This window comes from Oculina patagonica, chromosome 13 (assembly GCF_052425735.1).
Source record: "Oculina patagonica isolate OP01 chromosome 13, crgOcupat, whole genome shotgun sequence".
NCBI classification, from domain to species: Eukaryota; Metazoa; Cnidaria; class Anthozoa; order Scleractinia; family Oculinidae; genus Oculina; species Oculina patagonica.
In genome coordinates, this window is record NC_135770.1 from 16,421,672 (window position 1) to 16,439,940 (window position 18,269).

At 36.2% G+C, this 18,269-nt stretch overlaps 1 long non-coding RNA gene across 5 annotated transcripts; it reads left to right on the forward strand.

Annotated features, from left to right (window-relative positions):
• Positions 1–8,311: 8,311 nt before the first annotated feature.
• On the forward strand, positions 8,312–17,856 carry LOC144634722 (uncharacterized). 5 transcript variants are annotated; one of them, XR_013567242.1, is made up of 13 exons: positions 8,312–8,468; positions 9,252–9,286; positions 9,528–9,562; positions 9,896–9,930; positions 10,172–10,206; positions 11,082–11,116; positions 11,447–11,481; positions 12,220–12,254; positions 14,038–14,118; positions 14,639–14,694; positions 15,216–15,294; positions 15,830–15,911; positions 16,509–17,856. It is a non-coding gene; the product is annotated as an uncharacterized LOC144634722 (long non-coding RNA). The 5 variants fall into 5 exon arrangements; XR_013567244.1 differs by lacking the exons at positions 8,312–8,468; positions 9,252–9,286 and having other exon boundaries at positions 9,298–9,566; XR_013567243.1 differs by lacking the exons at positions 8,312–8,468; positions 9,252–9,286; positions 10,172–10,206 and having other exon boundaries at positions 9,298–9,562.
• Positions 17,857–18,269: the final 413 nt, after the last annotated feature.

Consider the following 18,269-nt stretch of genomic DNA (forward strand, 5'->3'; position numbering starts at 1 on the left):
AACATTTGGCATGAAGTATCTCTGAAAGACTTTTGATAACCCTACAGTTTTGTTTTTGGTGTGGATTTTCAAGAGTCGAGAAAATATAGATTACTCCATGGAAAGTTCGCGCGTACGGTGTTTACGCACGAGTTGTTGACGTATCAAAAATCGAACAAGTGAGCGAGAGCGAACGAGTGAGATTTCTGATACAAAACAACGAGTGCGTAAACACCGTACAAAGCACTTTCCATGCAGTAATTTGTTTATTTTATAAATACAGAGATTTTTCCAGATTTGTAAATAACGAGCTGTCAGGCGAGTGATTTACAAGCTTTTCGGGTGTTCTCCCAACACCCCAAGTGGCTTTATTACGCCAGTAAAGCCCTAGAAAGTGTGGTTTATTGCTTTTATGAAATAACTTTAGAGAACGTTTTTTAAAGAAATAGGAATCTGTTTTATGTTTTATTCTCAACAAGTTCATCGAGTGACGCGGCCGATAGAATAAATTACAGGTTCAGCTCCACACACAAAATCCACAAATCGACGTGACAAAAACATTTTAAAGTTCTTTTAAAGGGACATTTTCACGGTATTGCGCATGTAAAAGTTATGACGCAAGCAAAATCACTTCTATTGTTTACAGACCAATCGGAAGCGATATGTCAATATGCAAATCCTGCGCGTATTTTGTCCGTGTCATGGAATTTTCGTGAAAGCTGATCGATTGACTCATCTGACTCGTTCAAATCAACTCTCTTCACAATTTCAAAGCTCATGCTGAAAATGTCGCCAGCATCTGGCAAATCAGTGTTATGGTGTGTGCTCAAGGAAAGACAACTGGAAAGATGAAAGCAAATCGAATGATTTTCCTTGCAATCACGCGGCGAGCTAGACGACAAGATACCTCCGCATTGCTTTGTTTATATGTCTGGAATGATTGATAAAAAGCGTATAACGAGAAAGTTCAGTTTTCCTTATACTTTAAAGCTTGTACATTCAACGCTTCTGTTATGATAGAATTCTCTCACTCGCATGAAGTTGCTGTGAAGATAAATCGGATAATTTGACTGAAACGTACGTTCGAATTCAATTTTGAGATGCAGGAATACAATCGCGAAAACGTCGATGTGGACATGAGATTTCTTAGCTTATGCCGCGATCCAAAATAGTTGTAACTCCTTGTAGATATTTTCTAAATGGTATCAACAATCTACCGCTGTATTTTGTTTTGCAAGAGAACCTTGTGATCTTTATGCAGTGAGCAAACAATCTGTGTGATCGCTCGTTTGTATCTTATCGCGTCCACGGTCACATCACACCTATAAATTTTATTCAAACGCATCAAAACAATGTTCATAAGAACCCGCACATTCTACAATTATGAATTTCTAAATGATAAATCCTTCTGTAAGCCACACAAGACCGTTCAGCACCACACCAGATTGATCTGTTTATCTTTTCGATCGCCAAGTACTCTTGAGAACGTCCCATCGCCGGTCGATCGTGATGTCGCTTACAAGACTCCGTATGTTAAATGGCTTTTTCGTTGCCCAAATGCCTCAATCAGTTGACAGAACATCACTCTCGGGTACTTGAGAAATAGCTGACTTCAGTTTGTCTAAGCGGAACCACAGATGACAATGTTTAACGACGGATTCATTTGGATTTAACAAACGATCGCTACTTTGAATTTAGTGTTGACCCGTATGACTTATTCTGGAAGCTGTCACCTCACGCATGCGCATTACTGTGAAACCCTCGCTTTAAAGCTATGAAAGTCATTAGAAAGGAAAGGAAAAAGGCAAACTGTCACGGTATAAAATGTATTCAACGATGTTAAAGTTCTTTGACGTGGAAATCTAGCAAATTTTTTGGACGGAGTCATTCACCGCTAAAGTAAAAGCAGGTAAAAGACTGCACGAAAACTTTGCAAGTTTACAAACTTCACGGACTGACGAAGGTATCGAGAATAAAGGTTAGTTCTACAAACAGTGCTTTAGAAATTTGTTTTGAATTTATCTTTTCCGTATTCTTTCGTTTTCGCCGAATAACAGAATTAAAGCACGTAAAACTGAAGATATAATTTAAGCGCGTACAAGAACTCAGTAAGAGGCTCTGCAATCAAAATAATTCTAGTTCATCGCGACAAATTTGATCAGTTTTAATTCCTTTCAAAAAACATTTCCAAGTTAATGTTGAATGGAACCATAATCATATTTTTCCGGTCCAGTGAAAGCGGACCTGTTTATTCTGTCACTTCTCACTCAGTCAGTGTTTGTCTCTGCGTTTTCTTTTTTTTCTCTAGTTCCTTTGCTCAACTGTGCTGGGCAGGAAAATTCAATTTTGTGATCCACCCACAGTAAATTTTACGATAATCACATATCCTACGTTTTAACCATAATATAGACCAAAGGAATACATTGAACTAACGTTAATTTTTCGTCCTTATGCTTAATCGAGCGTAGTGCGGCCATGTCGGGACAGAAGCGGGACTTCACCGGTACAATAGTACATAGGTCTTTGACCAATCTAATCGCGCGTAGAATCTGAGTTATTTTAAAATTAAAGAATAAAGAAGCCCAAGCCATGTTTTATACTGTCATAAAACACGACGGGCATTTGAGAACACGAGGGAAATGTAGAAAACATGAGCCGCAGGCGAATGTTTTCTACATATCTCGACAGTAAGTAAAGCAGTACAGTAAAGCTATTTAGGCCATCCCAATAAATTGTTTCGTTTCCCATCGCCCGACCGACCCATTTTTTTCGAAATTTAAAAAGGAAAAAAATTCCAGATTCACTAGTCAAAGAGGCAAGTACTTTAATTTACAAGGCCACGATCTTGTTTTATTAACAAAGATCTAACAACAACTAGTATGATGTGATGTCCTTGTCTTTAATTAACATCAATACTAGGTTTTCAAAGGCTGTTCCGTGCCAAGGGCATTAACGATTGTTCTAACATTCTCAGCGAGATCGACTTGGGATGGCCTAAGTGCAAGATCAGAGTAAAAATGAACTTAATATAAATGGTTTATTTTTGCAATTATAAAATATCAAAATTAATCAGTTCTAAAATAAAAAGTTTTGTGACTTCTGATCCCCGATTAAATGCAAAACAACTCTTTAATCGTAGATGAAATTATAATTTTTTGACAAAAAGGTTGAGGTATATACTTCTCTAAATATGACCACATGCTCAAATCAAATAAATGCCTGACTTTCCGCAAGACAAACCGAAACCCGTGTCGATAGCAGAGATAAGCACAAAGACACTGTTTTGAGGACATTTTTTGCAAATCAAATGCCTGTGACACTTCGACATGTAAAAAACCAGGGCAAATTAATATAAAAAGCTTTATTATAACCGCGATTTATAACCGGGATTAAGTTATTATCAAGGTCAAGTACATCCGTAAGTAAGCTTTTTTACAGTCATACCAGGATTGTATTTTCGTCTCGATCTGCGTTGCAAGCTCTCCCGGCAAATACGAAATTATTTCCACAGAATAAGACACAGCCAAGTTGCTTCTGTTGTCAGTGTATAATAACGATTTTCGTTTTTGGCGATGCTGTGGAGTATCGATAAAACCGCGATGGCTTCGAGTAATCCCGGCATAGTCAATCGAACCCAATCGAACTAAATTTCAATCGAACTCAATCGAATTCAATCGAACTCAATTCATGGATTGAGTTCGATTGAGTTCGGCAATCGAACGAAATCGAACTCACCGAAAAGAAAAAAAATCAATCGAACCCAATCGAAAGTTCGATTTTCGAACTCGTGATTTGTGTAAAACTGGCGTTCAAAATCCATAACCAGATCTTGGAAGCTCGAGTTACTTCAGCCGGGAGTGTAGCGCACGTGTTTTTCGTAAACGAAGAAATGCCGCAGCCCAGAAATGGCTTCAGATGCGCTTTGACGTAAAGGATGGCGAAGTTTTCAAGGTTTGAAAGAAAATAGGCGAGAAAGGCCGTGCATTCCGAATTGTAAACGAGCGCAGACAATTACATGTAGGTCACCTTCGCGGGGTAAGACAACTCTTGACACTCAAGAAATAAATGTACACGAACATCTGAGTGATCATTTACTTTGATTTTGACCTGAGGGGAAAAATAATTTTACTGTTCAACGTGTTGCATTAACTGTTTATCCTTTCTATCATGGCAGTAATTATAAGATGCTCCCATACATCCAATATACTGACGCTCATTCACCTCTTACTCTCTTGGTCACTGTTAATCGTCCAAGATGAATTTGAGAAAATCGTGTATATCGTAAGTAAGATATTTTCATAATCATCCATCTACACTGTACTGTATGCCGTTGCCTGTGTCGAAGTTAGTAATTTACTTGTATTTTTGCATAAAGGAACCCTTCGAGTTGTCTTGCCGCAATTGTAAGTTAGCTATAAAGGAAAGGGTACAACAATTTCGGAATACACCCGAGGGAATAATGATAGCTTTATTCTGTTCTGTTCTGTTTTGTTCTCTTGGGCAGATTATAAATGGGGTTTCTGTTATTAAATAAATTTTAAAAAAGCACGAGAAAAACCTGCTTTGATGGGCTTGCTTTGTATTGGTTTACCAGAGCCAATCGAACGCAATCCATTTAATTGTGTTCGATTGAGTTCGGTTTCCGAACTCAATCGAACACAATCAGATGGATTGAGTTCGATTGAGTTCGATTTGTTCGATTGAATTCGATTTGTTCGGAAATCGAACTCACTGAAAGTCTGGTGTTCGATTTCGTTCGATTGCCGATTTCAATCGAACGCAATCCACGGATTGAGTTCGATTGAGTTAGATTGTGTTCGATTTTCGAACGTTCGATTGACTATGCCGGGAGTAATCCAAATAATGCTTATATCGCGAACTTCATCTCAGAAAACTTCTCCAGAAGTTGCAACGGTAGTTAATCTTGTGCTTTACATCAAGGAGATGAATTTAGTTTGACATGGCAGTTGCACAGCTCAGTATACGATATTGTCCATACAAAATTTGAAGTTTTGCCTTCTTTTTCGTTCTCAACTTTTCGTGCAGACTCGAATGGTTTCGCGACTCACGTGACACTGAACACGCAACTCCGGTTACATCCGAGCGGATCCAAGCGAGAACCCGCAGTTTATGACGTCGAAGATGGCGCAATTTGTTCCAAAAATAGCAAAATTGTCCCATATCATGGGAACAACCTCAATTTCGCGCTTACGGTCTCCGTCCCCGATCATGGCTCCTGTTCTTGATCAAAATTCAAAAAAATTTCGAGTGACTTGATTTTAAATCACATTTGTTATAACATTGTTATGGAAAGAAAATCGTTCCGGCTGGGCTTGAACCACCACCACCTTTCAGTTAACAGCCAAACGCGCTAACCGATTGCGCCACGGAGACAAGTCGAAGTTCGCCCATTCAAATTGAAGATCGGCTTAATTCGAGATTTTGGGGCACTTTAGCGAGTATAAATTTGAGCTATAGACAAATTTTGCACAAAATAAAAGGGATTTTTGTCCAACTCCCTAAAATCGCTAAAAATAAGTATAATATTGGCAACATAAAGCAATTTGAAGCAATAAATTTTATGAACGCTTTCACTAATTTTAAATATATTTTTATAATTTTTTCGGCAAATTAGGCAAACTAAAAGTCTATTCAGTCTCAAGGGCGAAAACCTTCACAAGTCTCAGAATGCTCATGCGGAGACACTATGCAGGTGAAACAATGCGCAATCTTGAAGTGCAAATAAGAAAACTATTGGACTCATTGTTTTCTTTCTGTGTCAACTTTTTTCTTAAGAGTTACCGACTTTAAAATAGCAATGCCGATAGAGCACAAACACCAAGATTTTCAGAGGATGAATAGCGTTATTCACCATATAAAGCACTATCAAATGGTTTTGGCAAAGCGAACAACGCTATCCACAGAAAAGTGATGGTAGCCTGCAATTCATGAACTCGGAGATAAATATTTTGAAAAGATTAGTGATAATTCCCGGCGGAGAGTTATGGAAAATACCAAAATGAGCATGCTATGTAATGAATGCTTCTTCTCCATCTTCCGAATTTTTCTCGTGCGTTGCTATAGGCACGGTCACTTGATTGGAGCAGACATGTTAGTTTATGCTAATTCTTTTTTTCTTCACAATTTTGTTTATTTGAATTAGTTAAGCCAAATACACCAGAAGACGAAAATGTGCATGAGTTGAGCGTACATCTTGGCGACAAAGAAGCTAGCGACAAGCCAACTTTATGAGTTACTGGATTCAGACTGACGGCTTTAGAAGACAGGGAGATGAGGTAGGTACAACGCCGAATTAAAATGGACAAAGGGGCTTTGAACTTAAACAGTTTCGGCAACTATGGCTGTTTAATAACTGGGTCTTCATTTCTCAGGTTTGAGCGTACTAGAAAAGAAAGAAACAGAAGGCTACGAAAACTGCGGAACAATACCACAGACAACAAGGTAAAAAAGCCATGACTTTTTTCAGGGCTTGTTCGTTTTTTCAAGCTTCTCTGAATATCCTATGTATAGTGTTTTTGTCACGAGGAATTCACAGATTTTCGGTCCAAACTGCTCTTAAATTAGTGGTAGCCAACTCAATTCAACTCCAAAAAGGAAGATACAACCTTAACATGCGAAAAGAAATCAAATACGACTATAAATATCGATTTAATTTAAGACGCACGGAAACAACTTGAGATTTAGCCTCAACGTTTCTAGCTGCAATCCATTTCCATCCTAGACATCTGGCCGCAGCCAAGACGCTCGTTAACAGTTTCAGTGAACTAACATGGCAATTGTTAATAAAAGTGGATCATTATATTTTTAGGTTTCCTACGATACAAATAAAAATCTTAAATATGGGGTCTTAAATAGGGGGTGTTGTCCTACACAGGGTAGGAAATCCCAGAACACAAAATTATTCAAAACTACGAGATTGCTTCAATATTTACTCAATTTTGCGTTTATGTTAGACAACATTAGAAGTTTTTCAATGAGCACGAAATTCAGGGATTGTGTAGTGTACTGATCAATTGCCACCCTGAAAGATTTTGGGGAAAATTCATCGACAAGTTTTGAAATAATCGCGTTTTTTACGAAAGTAGGCGTAAAATTGGTAAATAGAGCTAAACATTGAGCTTCACTATGATTCATATATTTCATATTTTTCGAAATCGCGCAAGTCTACCTTCTTCTTGCGGTTTGGATATCGGATAAGCAGGAATGAGGGCTAAAGCCTCTCATTAAACGTAAAAAAAGCAACTTTCTTTCTATGAAGTCTTGTCTTTATTTTACGCATAAATTATACCATCTGAAAACAAATTCCAAGATATTTCAAAATTCCTCTTGTAGATTTCGATGAAACTCCGCAGAGCTGAAGGCAAACACCCAAGGTAAACGTAACGTGGAGGATCTTGAGAGAAAATGCAGTTAAGGGTTAAAATTCGATTCAAAACAAAAACCTGTGTGACGTCATTGTCACGTGATATTCATTCCGATCCCCCAAAAATTTATATCATATTGCAGTTTAGTCTATGTGCAATCCATGTGATATAGTAGATATGTCATTGACATTAATCCCTTTAAGTATGAAGGTTTCAAAGTTGATAGTATCGCTAGAAAAAAACTGGGTCGAGCAACCTTAATAGGCCGTTTCTGTTGCGCAATTATCTTGTTATACTAGGTCGTATTTTTCAGGTGTCTGGTGCACATTAATCCTGTTATATTATGTGGTAAGTTTCTGTTTGCTATCGCGCACTTATCTTGTTATATTATTCTGGTTGCTATTGCGACCTCATCTTGTTATATTTTTTGTATTATTCTGTTTGCTATTGCACACTTGTTACATTATGTCATATTATTCTCGTTGCTATTGCGCACTAATCTTGTTATATTATGTCATATTATTCTGGTTGTTATTGCGCGCATATCTTGTTCTATTATGTTGCATTTTTCTTGCTGCTATTGCGCACTCATCTTGTTATATTACGATGTTTTTTTTTACGTTTCTGTTGCGCTTTTATCTTGTTATACTCTGTTTTCTTTTTAAGGTTTTGGTGCACATTAATGCTGTTACATTATGTGGCAAGTTTCTGTGTGCTTTTGCGTACTTTTATTGGTATATTATGTTATATTATTCTGGTTGATATTGCTCTCTCATCTTCTTATATTATGTTGTATTATTCTGGATGTTATTGCACACATATCTGGTTATATTATGTTGTATTTTTCTTGTTCCTATTGTGCGCTAATCTTGTTATATTATGTTATATTATTCTGGTTGTTATTGCGCACATATCTTGTTATATTATTCTGGTTGTTATTGCGCGCATATCTTGTTCTATTATGTTGCATTTTTCTTGCTGCTATTGCGCGCTAATCTTGTTATATTATGATGCATTTTTCACGTTTCTGTTGCGCGTTTATCTTATAATACGCCGTTGTGTTTTTTAGGTGTCTGGCGCACATTAATGCTGTTACATTATGTGGTAAGTTTCTGTGTGCTTTTGCGTTCTTTTCTTGCTATATTATGTTATATTATTCTGGTTGAAATTGCGCTCTCATCTTCCTATATCATGTTGTATTATTCTGGTTGTTATTGCGCACATATCTGGTTATATTATGTTGTATTTTTTGTGTTCCTATTGCGCGCTAATCTTGTCATATTATGTTATATTATTCTGGTTATTATTGCGCACATATCTGGTTGTATTATGTTGTATTTTTCTTGTTCCTATTGCGCGCTAATCTTGTTATATTATGTTATATTATTCTGGTTGTTATTGCGCGCATATCTTGTTCTATTATGTTGCATTTTTCTTGCTGCAATTGCGCGCTACACTTGTTATATTATGATGTATTTCTCACGTTTCTGTTTCGCTTTTATCTTGTTATACTATGTTTACTTTTTAGGTTTGTGGTGCGTATTAATGCTGTTACATTATGTGTTAAGTTTCTGTGTGCTTTTGTTGCTATAATATGTTATATTGTTCTGGTTGCTAATGTGCTCTCATCTTCCTATATTGTGTTGTGTTATTCTGGTTGTTATTGCGCACATATCTGGTTATATTATGTTGTATTTTTCTTGTTCCTATTGCGCGCTTATATTGTTATATTATGTTATATTATTCTGGTTGTTATTGCGCACATATCTTGTTATATTATGTTGCATTTTTCGTGTTGCTATTGTGCGCTAATCTTTTTTATATTATGATGCATTTTTCACGTTTCTGTTGCGCGTTTATCTTATTATACGCCGTTGTGTTTTTTAGGTGTCTGGCGCACATTAATGCTGTTACATTATGTGGTAACTTTCTGTGTGCTTTTGCGTGCTGTTCTTGCTATATTATGTTATATTATTCTGGTTGAAATTGCGCTCTCATCTTCCTATATTATGTTGAATTATTCTGGTTGTTATTGCGCGCATATCTTGTTCTATTATGTTGCATTTTTCTTGCTGCTATTGCGCGCTAATCTTGTTATATTATGATGCATTTTTCACGTTTCTGTTGCGCGTTTATCTAATTATACGCTGTTGTGTGTTTTAGGTGTCTGGCGCACATTAATGCTGTTACATTATGTGGTAAGTTTCTGTGTGCTTTTGCGTTCTTTTCTTGCTATATTATGTTATATTATTCTGGTTGAAATTGCGCTCTCATCTTCCTATATCATGTTGTATTATTCTGGTTGTTATTGCGCACATATCTGGTTATATTATGTTGTATTTTTTGTGTTCCTATTGCGCGCTAATCTTGTCATATTATGTTATATTATTCTGGTTATTATTGCGCACATATCTGGTTGTATTGTGTTGTATTTTTCTTGTTCCTATTGTGCGCTAATCTTTTTTATATTATGATGCATTTTTCACGTTTCTGTTGCGCGTTATCTTATTATACGCCGTTGTGTTTTTTAGGTGTCTGGCGCACATTAATGCTGTTACATTATGTGGTAACTTTCTGTGTGCTTTTGCGTGCTGTTCTTGCTATATTATGTTATATTATTCTGGTTGAAATTGCGCTCTCATCTTCCTATATTATGTTGAATTATTCTGGTTGTTATTGCGCGCATATCTTGTTCTATTATGTTGCATTTTTCTTGCTGCTATTGCGAGCTAATCTTGTTATATTATGATGCATTTTTCACGTTTCTGTTGCGCGTTTATCTTATTATACGCGTTTGTGTGTTTTAGGTGTCTGGCGCACATTAATGCTGTTACATTATGTGGTAAGTTTCTGTGTGCTTTTGCGTTCTTTTCTTGCTATATTATGTTATATTATTCTGGTTGAAATTGCGCTCTCATCTTTTTATATCATGTTGTATTATTCTGGTTGTTATTGCGCACATATCTGGTTATATTATATTGTATTTTTTGTGTTCCTATTGCGCGCTAATCTTGTCATATTATGTTATATTATTCTGGTTATTATTGCGCACATATCTGGTTGTATTGTGTTGTATTTTTCTTGTTCCTATTGCGCGCTAATCTTGTTTTATTATGTTATATTATTCTGGTTGTTATTGCGCGCATATCTTGTTCTATTATGTTGCATTTTTCGTGCTGCAATTGCGCGCTAAACTTGTTATATTATGATGTATTTTTCACGTTTCTGTTTCGCTTTAATCTTGTTATACTATGTTGTACTTTTTAGGTTTGTGGTGCGCATTAATGCTGTTACATTATGTGGCAAGTTTCTGTGTGCTTTTGTTGCTATAATATGTTATATTATTCTGGTTGCTAATGTGCTCTCATCTTCCTATATTGTGTTGTATTATTCTGGTTGTTATTGCGCACATATCTGGTTATAGTATGTTGTATTTTTCTTGTTCCTATTGCGCGCTAATCTTGTTATGTTATGTTATATTATTCTGGTTGTTATTGCGCACATATCTGGTTATATTATGTTTTATTTTTCTTGTTCCTATTGCGCACTAATCTTGTTATATTATGTTATATTATTCTGGTTGTTATTGCGCACATATCTTGTTATATCATGTTGCATTTCCCGTGTTGCTATTGCGCGCTAATCTTTTTTATATTATGATGCTTTTTTTACGTTTTTGTTGCGCGTTTATCTTATTATACGCTGTTGTGTTTTTAGGTGTCTGGCGCACATTAATGCTGTTACATTATGTGGTAAGTTTCTGTGTGCTTTTAGGTGCTTTTCTTTCTATATTATGTTATATTATTTTGGTTGCTAATGTGCTCTCATCTTCCTATATTGTGTTGTATTATTCTGGTTGTTATTGCGCACATATCTGGTTATGTTATGTTGTATTTTGTTGTTCCCATTGCGCACTAATCTTGTTATATTATGTTATATTATTCTGGTTGTTATTGCGCACATATCTTGTTATATTATGTTGCATTTTTCTTGCTGCTATTGCGCGCTAATCTTGTTATATTATGATGTATTTTACGTTTCTGTTTCGCTTTTATCTTGTTATACTCTGTTGTATGTTTTAGGTTTGTGGTGCGCATTAATGCTGTTACATTATGTGGTAAGTTTCTGTGTGCTTTAGCGTACTTTTCTTGCTATAATATGTTATATTATTCTGGTTGCTAATGTGCTCTCATCTTCCTATATTGTGTTGTATTATTCTGGTTGTTATTGCGCACATATCTGGTTATATTGTGTTGTATTTTCTTGTTCCTATTGCGCGCTAATCTTGTTATGTTATGTTATATTATTCTGGTTGTTATTGCGCACATATCTGGTTATATTATGTTTTATACCATGCCATAGAAAATACAGCCAATCAGAATACAGGAAAGCCGTTGTATATTCGACGGTATTCAACCCAACCTTCCCATCGTGCGCTGCGATCTTATTCTCGATGAAATTTAGTGAGCGTATTTTCTATGGCATGGTATAAAATAGTTACACAACACTTTCTCGTCGTATACTATGGAATATCCCACATGTCACTTGTATTTTCTTCGTATACACACTCGCCTAAAGGCTCGTGTGTATACCGAGAAAATACAAGTGACTCGCAGGATATTCCATAGTATACCACTCGAAAGCGTTGCATAACTAGTATGTATTTTTCTTGTTCCTATTGCGCACTAATCTTGTTATATTATGTTATATTATTCTGGTTGTTATTGCGCGCATATCTTGTCCTATTATGTTGCATTTTTCTTGCTGCTATTGCGCGCTAATCTTGTTATATTATGATGTATTTCTCACGTTTCTGTTTCGCTTTTATCTTGTTATACTCTGTTGTATTTTTTAGGTTTGTGGTGCGCATTAATGCTGTTACATTATGTGGTAAGTTTCTGTGTGCTTTTGCGTACTTTTCTTGCTATATTATGTTATATTATTCTGGTTGCTAATGTGCTCTCAACGTGCTATATTGTGTTGTATTATTCTTGTTGTTATTGCGCAAATATCTGGTTATATTATGTTGTATTTTTCTTGTTCCTATTGCGCGCTAATATTGTTATATTATGTTATATTATTCTGGTTGTTATTGCGCGCATATCTTGTCCTATTATGTTGCATTTTTCTTGCTGCTATTGCGCGCTAATCTTGTTATATTATGATGTATTTCTCACGTTTCTGTTTCGCTTTTATCTTGTTATACTCTGTTGTATTTTTTAGGTTTGTTGTGCGCATTAATGCTGTTACATTATGTGGTAAGTTTCTGTGTGCTTTAGCGTACTTTTCTTGCTATAATATGTTATATGTTTTGTTACTCATTTCGATTGCCCTTCGATTTGCTTAAGATCTGTCTGAGTTTGTGTCTTTTCTTGTAACTCATTGTGTTTCGTTTTGCTAATTAATTAACATAAACAGTATATCCATCTGTCATCTGTAAAATTGGAGACAAGTGTCTTTAGGAAATTGTTATTACAGCAAAACATCTGAATATGTTATTAATGGTCAATCTGCTTTTTTTTTTAATTTGATCTTCCAGGTTTAGATACTGGATGTTGACCTGGGTGAGCCAAGTATATACCAAGGATGATTATGTGGAGGGAAAAGAAATATCACAGCTCAATGTTCGGGCGTTACTAAACACCGGAACGGAACAGAATGAACCGGAATGGACCGGAATGAGATTTATATAGCTGAAATCCTTAATTTTTTTTAGGTTTGCATGTTTTTCTTTTTTTCTTTTTCTAGTGGGCTGGGAGGGATTACGTCGCTTTTGTAAGGTGTTTCTGATTATTTCCCATTCACCACCCCCTAGGAACCCCTTGGATTGGAAAGTGACCACTTCAGGGAAGTGTCTAGGGTGTGTCCCGCCAAAATTAAATTATTCCTCGTTCTCCTAACAACATGTCCGACAGTGAAGAAGAACAGCTTACCGTGCTGAGTAGAAAGGAAAGAGCTGATGAGACAGCTGAGGAAAGTGACGGGTAAGTTTTCGTGGTGGCCTAATGGTTAGCGGGTTGACTCTGAGTCGAACGGCCCGGGTTCGAGGCCTGGTCAGGGCGCTGCGTTGTTCTCTTTGGTAAGACACTTTACTCTCGCAGTGCCTCTCTCCACCCAGGTGTATAAACGGGTACTGGCGAATTTACTGCTAGGGGTAACCCTGCGATGGACTAGCATGCCATCCAGGGGGGAGTAGCAATACTCCTAGTCGCTTAATGCTACGGAAACCAGGATAAGCTCCGGCTGTATGGGCCACACACAGACTTAACCCATTTTTTATAAAAAGGAACTCCGTGTTCAACCGGGATAGCTACGGGTTTCAGTTAAAAAATAGTGCCACAATGAAATTGTCTAGTTCTTGTCCAAGCTACAAGTAGTCAGGAGCTTGCGCGCATTGACGATTAGTCGTCTAGCTAGATTGTGTTCCTTTGGTAGTAGTTTCAAATAAGGCATGTCTAGGTTTTGTTCTGTTTTGTTTTCCACTGATTGTCTTTTGTGATATTATGTCTAGCAAACCTTAATTGCGTAAACTTGTTGCCAGGAATAATTAGATAATGAATTTTTCCTATTGTTGCTATTATGAAGTATTGAAATTACCTCAGTGACAAAGAAAATAGGCATTGATAGTAGAAGTGAGGAGTTGGAATTACACGAATTTCTCTAACTTCTCTAGGTGCTGATGCTTAACGGCCGTGTCAGTTTTCCACGAGAAAGAAGATCGGGAGTTTTAATAAAACGTATTAATATAAAGAATGTGAGTTGGAATTATTACATGTTGAGTTAAGCTAAAGAATAAGCGATTATATAGAATCTGACAAATATTTTTAATCTGAATTTTCAAAATCATCTCCCATGTTGGTGATTTACCATACTTGACCTCACTAATTGACATTGCTGTCTAAATTACAGCACGATTAGGGTTGTCTTTTTTCGCAAATTCATTTTATGTGCTGTTGGGTGGAGCTTAATCAAATGGGTGGTTGGGTCATGGCTGGGTCGTGTCTTGTGACCAACTGACACTTGACATGTGACATTGAAATTACTTAAAAAAACGCACTATTTTTTGCTTTCAAGTCTAGTGCACAAATTTGTGTGTCTACTGAACAATTCTATGAAGTGGCCTGAAAATACAAATATATGCTTTACCTTTAAGCCTAAATGTTTGCCAAGGAACATGCATGATAGCGGCGTGTTCATTCCCATTTCCTTGTTCTGCTATATCATGTCATTCATATTTTGTTTTCATCTTTTCTTTTTTACAACTCTATTGTAAGGATTCACAGCTTCTTGTCGGCTTAAAAGAAAAAGATGAGGAGAACAGCTGAGACAGGTACTCTAGCTAGATCATCTGTTATCAATTAACTTAATACTTCTATATAAGAAACTACAGTTCAAGTCTTCATTTTTAACTGAAGATTCTTGTTTTCTCTGTGGGGTTAATTCTTGTGGATTTCGTGAAACAAAAAGAAATTGCAGTCATTCATTGGTAAAAATAAATAAAATGTACATTGTATCACTTGCAGAAACTTAGATTGAGTAGGTGAACGAGTAAATGTGTGAAATCAAATTGCCTGCTTTGTTGAAATTCAGAGGAATAAGAGTTTTGCAGTTTACTTGGCATACACGCCAGATCAACTGAGATGCCATTTCGTTGAAACAGCATAAAATAATTGACTTGACTTGTCAGACTCGGACGCCCGACGCACGACGAACTACCCATAAAATCTGGATTTCTTTTGCAAGGCTTTAAACTCTTTTAAACTCTTGGTCACCCAGAAAAGATATTACACTGTCTCTATTTTACCATTCACCACTGACCTTAGTAACAATTATAATTATTATTATTTGTAGCAGCAATCTTAAGTCAAACAGTTTCTATCACATGTGCAATGGGGTGATCTGGAGTACCTGATAATTGACACATCTCCAGGTATGTAAGTAATTTGTACAATGTATAGTAATTATTATTTAAAGTGCTTGAAGGTATTCTGCAAAACTTCAAAATTCTTCAATGATCACCCAGAAAAAATACATATTATAATTTATGGGACAATTATTGTCCCAGCTGGGGGTACAGATAATCGGAAATCGACAAATGTATCACTTTATTTGATATTCCAGTTTGTTTAAACGTACAACGATGCAAGCTGATCACTCTCAAAATAGGCCACACTGAAGTTTGAAGACTGTTCTTTCAAGGGCCAAGATCTCCCATGAAAGCGAGTTTAGGAAATTTGTTTTTTCTGGGCTACATTCCAAATGTGGTACTGGATTTCTTGATGTCAAAGTTGCACGTCTTGTGTAAATATTTGTATTCTGTATACTAGTGCAAAAATTTAAACTCATGCAAGAGCTTTCGCACGTTTCAAATCACCAAGAAAAGGGCACAAAAATAAACTTTATCTCGTGTTATTACAAATACCCAGTGACTTAGTAAAAAATAATCATTTTGAAATTTTTTGTAGCATTACCATCATTTAAGTCAGACAGTTTCAATCAGTTGTGCGATGGTGTATGTGGAGTATTTGACAATCTACAAATCTCCAGGTATGTGAGTAATTTGTACAATGCAATTATTATTTGAAGAGCTTGAAGGTACTGATAATGGAGGTGCAGTCTGCAAATGGTGATAAGTGTGCAAGACTTTCGATTGAAAGATCTGCTGGGCAAGACACTAATTTGAAATTGCCTCTCGTGATCCAAGGATGCAAGAAAGACCAAACTGCAGAGAAAAATACTTGGGGATAACCTGTGATTGACAAGTACACTGTAATCTTCCACTTATTAAATCCCTTAGCATGTACAACTTCTTAACCAGTTTGGGATGGGCATAAAAATAGGAGTAAGCTTATTTTTTCAGGTTGAGGTTCAAATTTATTTTAATATTTGGAGCAGTATTGGAAGAGGGGGTGGGACGGGGGGTTTATATCTGGGCTGGTGCTTATAAGGGAAAAAACTTTTAGAAATGAGCCATAGCTAAGGTTAGGTCTTTGTATTTTCTAATGTTATAAGTTATTTATGTAAAGGGTAACCTCATTTAGGTAGTCGCTCTTGTTGGTAAGTCAGTACATTTCCACAGAGAAAGTTCTTGTATTTATGGATCGTTTGCTTGCAAATCTATAGCTTTTTCATCTTGCTGTGCAGGCTCTATCGTGCAGTGCATGTCAAACAAAGTCCTTAGAAGAAGGCCAATGTATAACTTCCACCAACACTTAATGCAGTACAACCAACCACACTCAAACAAAAATGGCATGCAGTGGAGATTGCAAAAGAACAGGGATGTAGTCAGTTGGATATACTCTGTCTCAGAGTCAGACATGCATGATTTCTACTGATGAACATGACTGAGAAGATGAAGTGATCAACTGCTGGTTTCTCCTTACATTGTTTGTCCACTGTCCATCAGTCAAGTGATGAGAACAAAGACAATCATCAACGAGAGAAAACTGTCTTGATAAAACACCAAATTCTCAGAACACACATTAAAAGAAATGTATGGAAATTAGTAAGGAGAATTGAAATGAACAGAAAGCATAACTAAACGGTGTCTCGATTAGGAAAGATCTCAATTGCATTTACTTTCAACACACATTTACATAATACAATGATGTGACTATACATCCAGTTTTGGCCACAGATGACCTCTTCTAGATTTGAATCAGGGATGACTTTATGCCACTATGCATTAAAAGTTAATCTTGTTACCAGCTTCCAAATGACAACAGCTATTTTAATTAAATAACCAACAGAAACATTGATAACTATGATAAAAAATAATTATTTATATAAATAAATACGTTAAGAGAAGATGAGCAATTAGATTACACAACATTTCAATGACCCCATGCCGGCATGCACATTTACATGTGCAGGGTTTTATGTTCATTGAAACCTTGTGTAGTTCAATTGCTTGTCTCAATCTTGATGTATTTATTAAAAATCTTTAGTTATATAAAAAAAACACTTAAAGAAAAAATAAAAATAATAAATGCTTAAAAAGAAAGATGAGCAATAAAATTACAGAACATTTTCATGACCCGATATACCATACACATTCATTTACATTTGAAAATTTTACTTTCATTGAAACCTGATGTAGTTTAGTTGCATGTCTTAATCTTTGTGTATATATTTTAAACCTTTAGTTAGAAATTATTACATAATTTGCTATAAAATTAAAAAAAATGAAACTAGGTTAACATTGTTTGAAACCTGATATCAAGGTATTTTTCATGCGTGGTTCATGAAGTCATCTCAGATTCAACTCTTACATGGCAACCAACTGAAGAAGTCACAGACTAAACTTGCTTTGCAGTTGCGTATTTCCTGTAAACGTGTGTTGAAATTAAATGCAAGTGTGGTCGTTCCTGATCGATTTTTACTTGTTTGTTTACATGGCCATTAAATCCAGTATCCTTTATTTTGAAAACTCGGAAACTGTAACAGGTAAAAGAGTTGTAAATCAAATAGGAATAAATGCAAGTTGTACCAAGTGCTGTCTAAATTGTATTTTGTCTTAGTCATTAGCTGCTCCATTTACCCCAATAGGGAAAGTGAGCGGGCATTTCTTTTCACTTATTTTTGGAGAATTATTGGTTTCCCTTATCGCTAATTTTTTACGGGATGGGGGATTGGCCTCGTGCCCAATCTCCAACCTGAATGGGCAAACTTTTTCTGTCGGGGTATCCTTTTCTTGGCCGTCGAGTCCCGTTATTTGTAAAGGCGCCGGATGTTCGCCTTATCCTGCGCGTAATTTGCCCGTGTTGTGGAACTTTCACGTCAACTGGTCGATCGACTCGTTCAATCGAATCTCTTCGCAATTTCAAAGCTCGTGCTGAAAATGTCGCCCGCATCTGACAAACTATTCAACTGCCAGTGTTATGGTGTGTGCTCCAGGAAAGATTG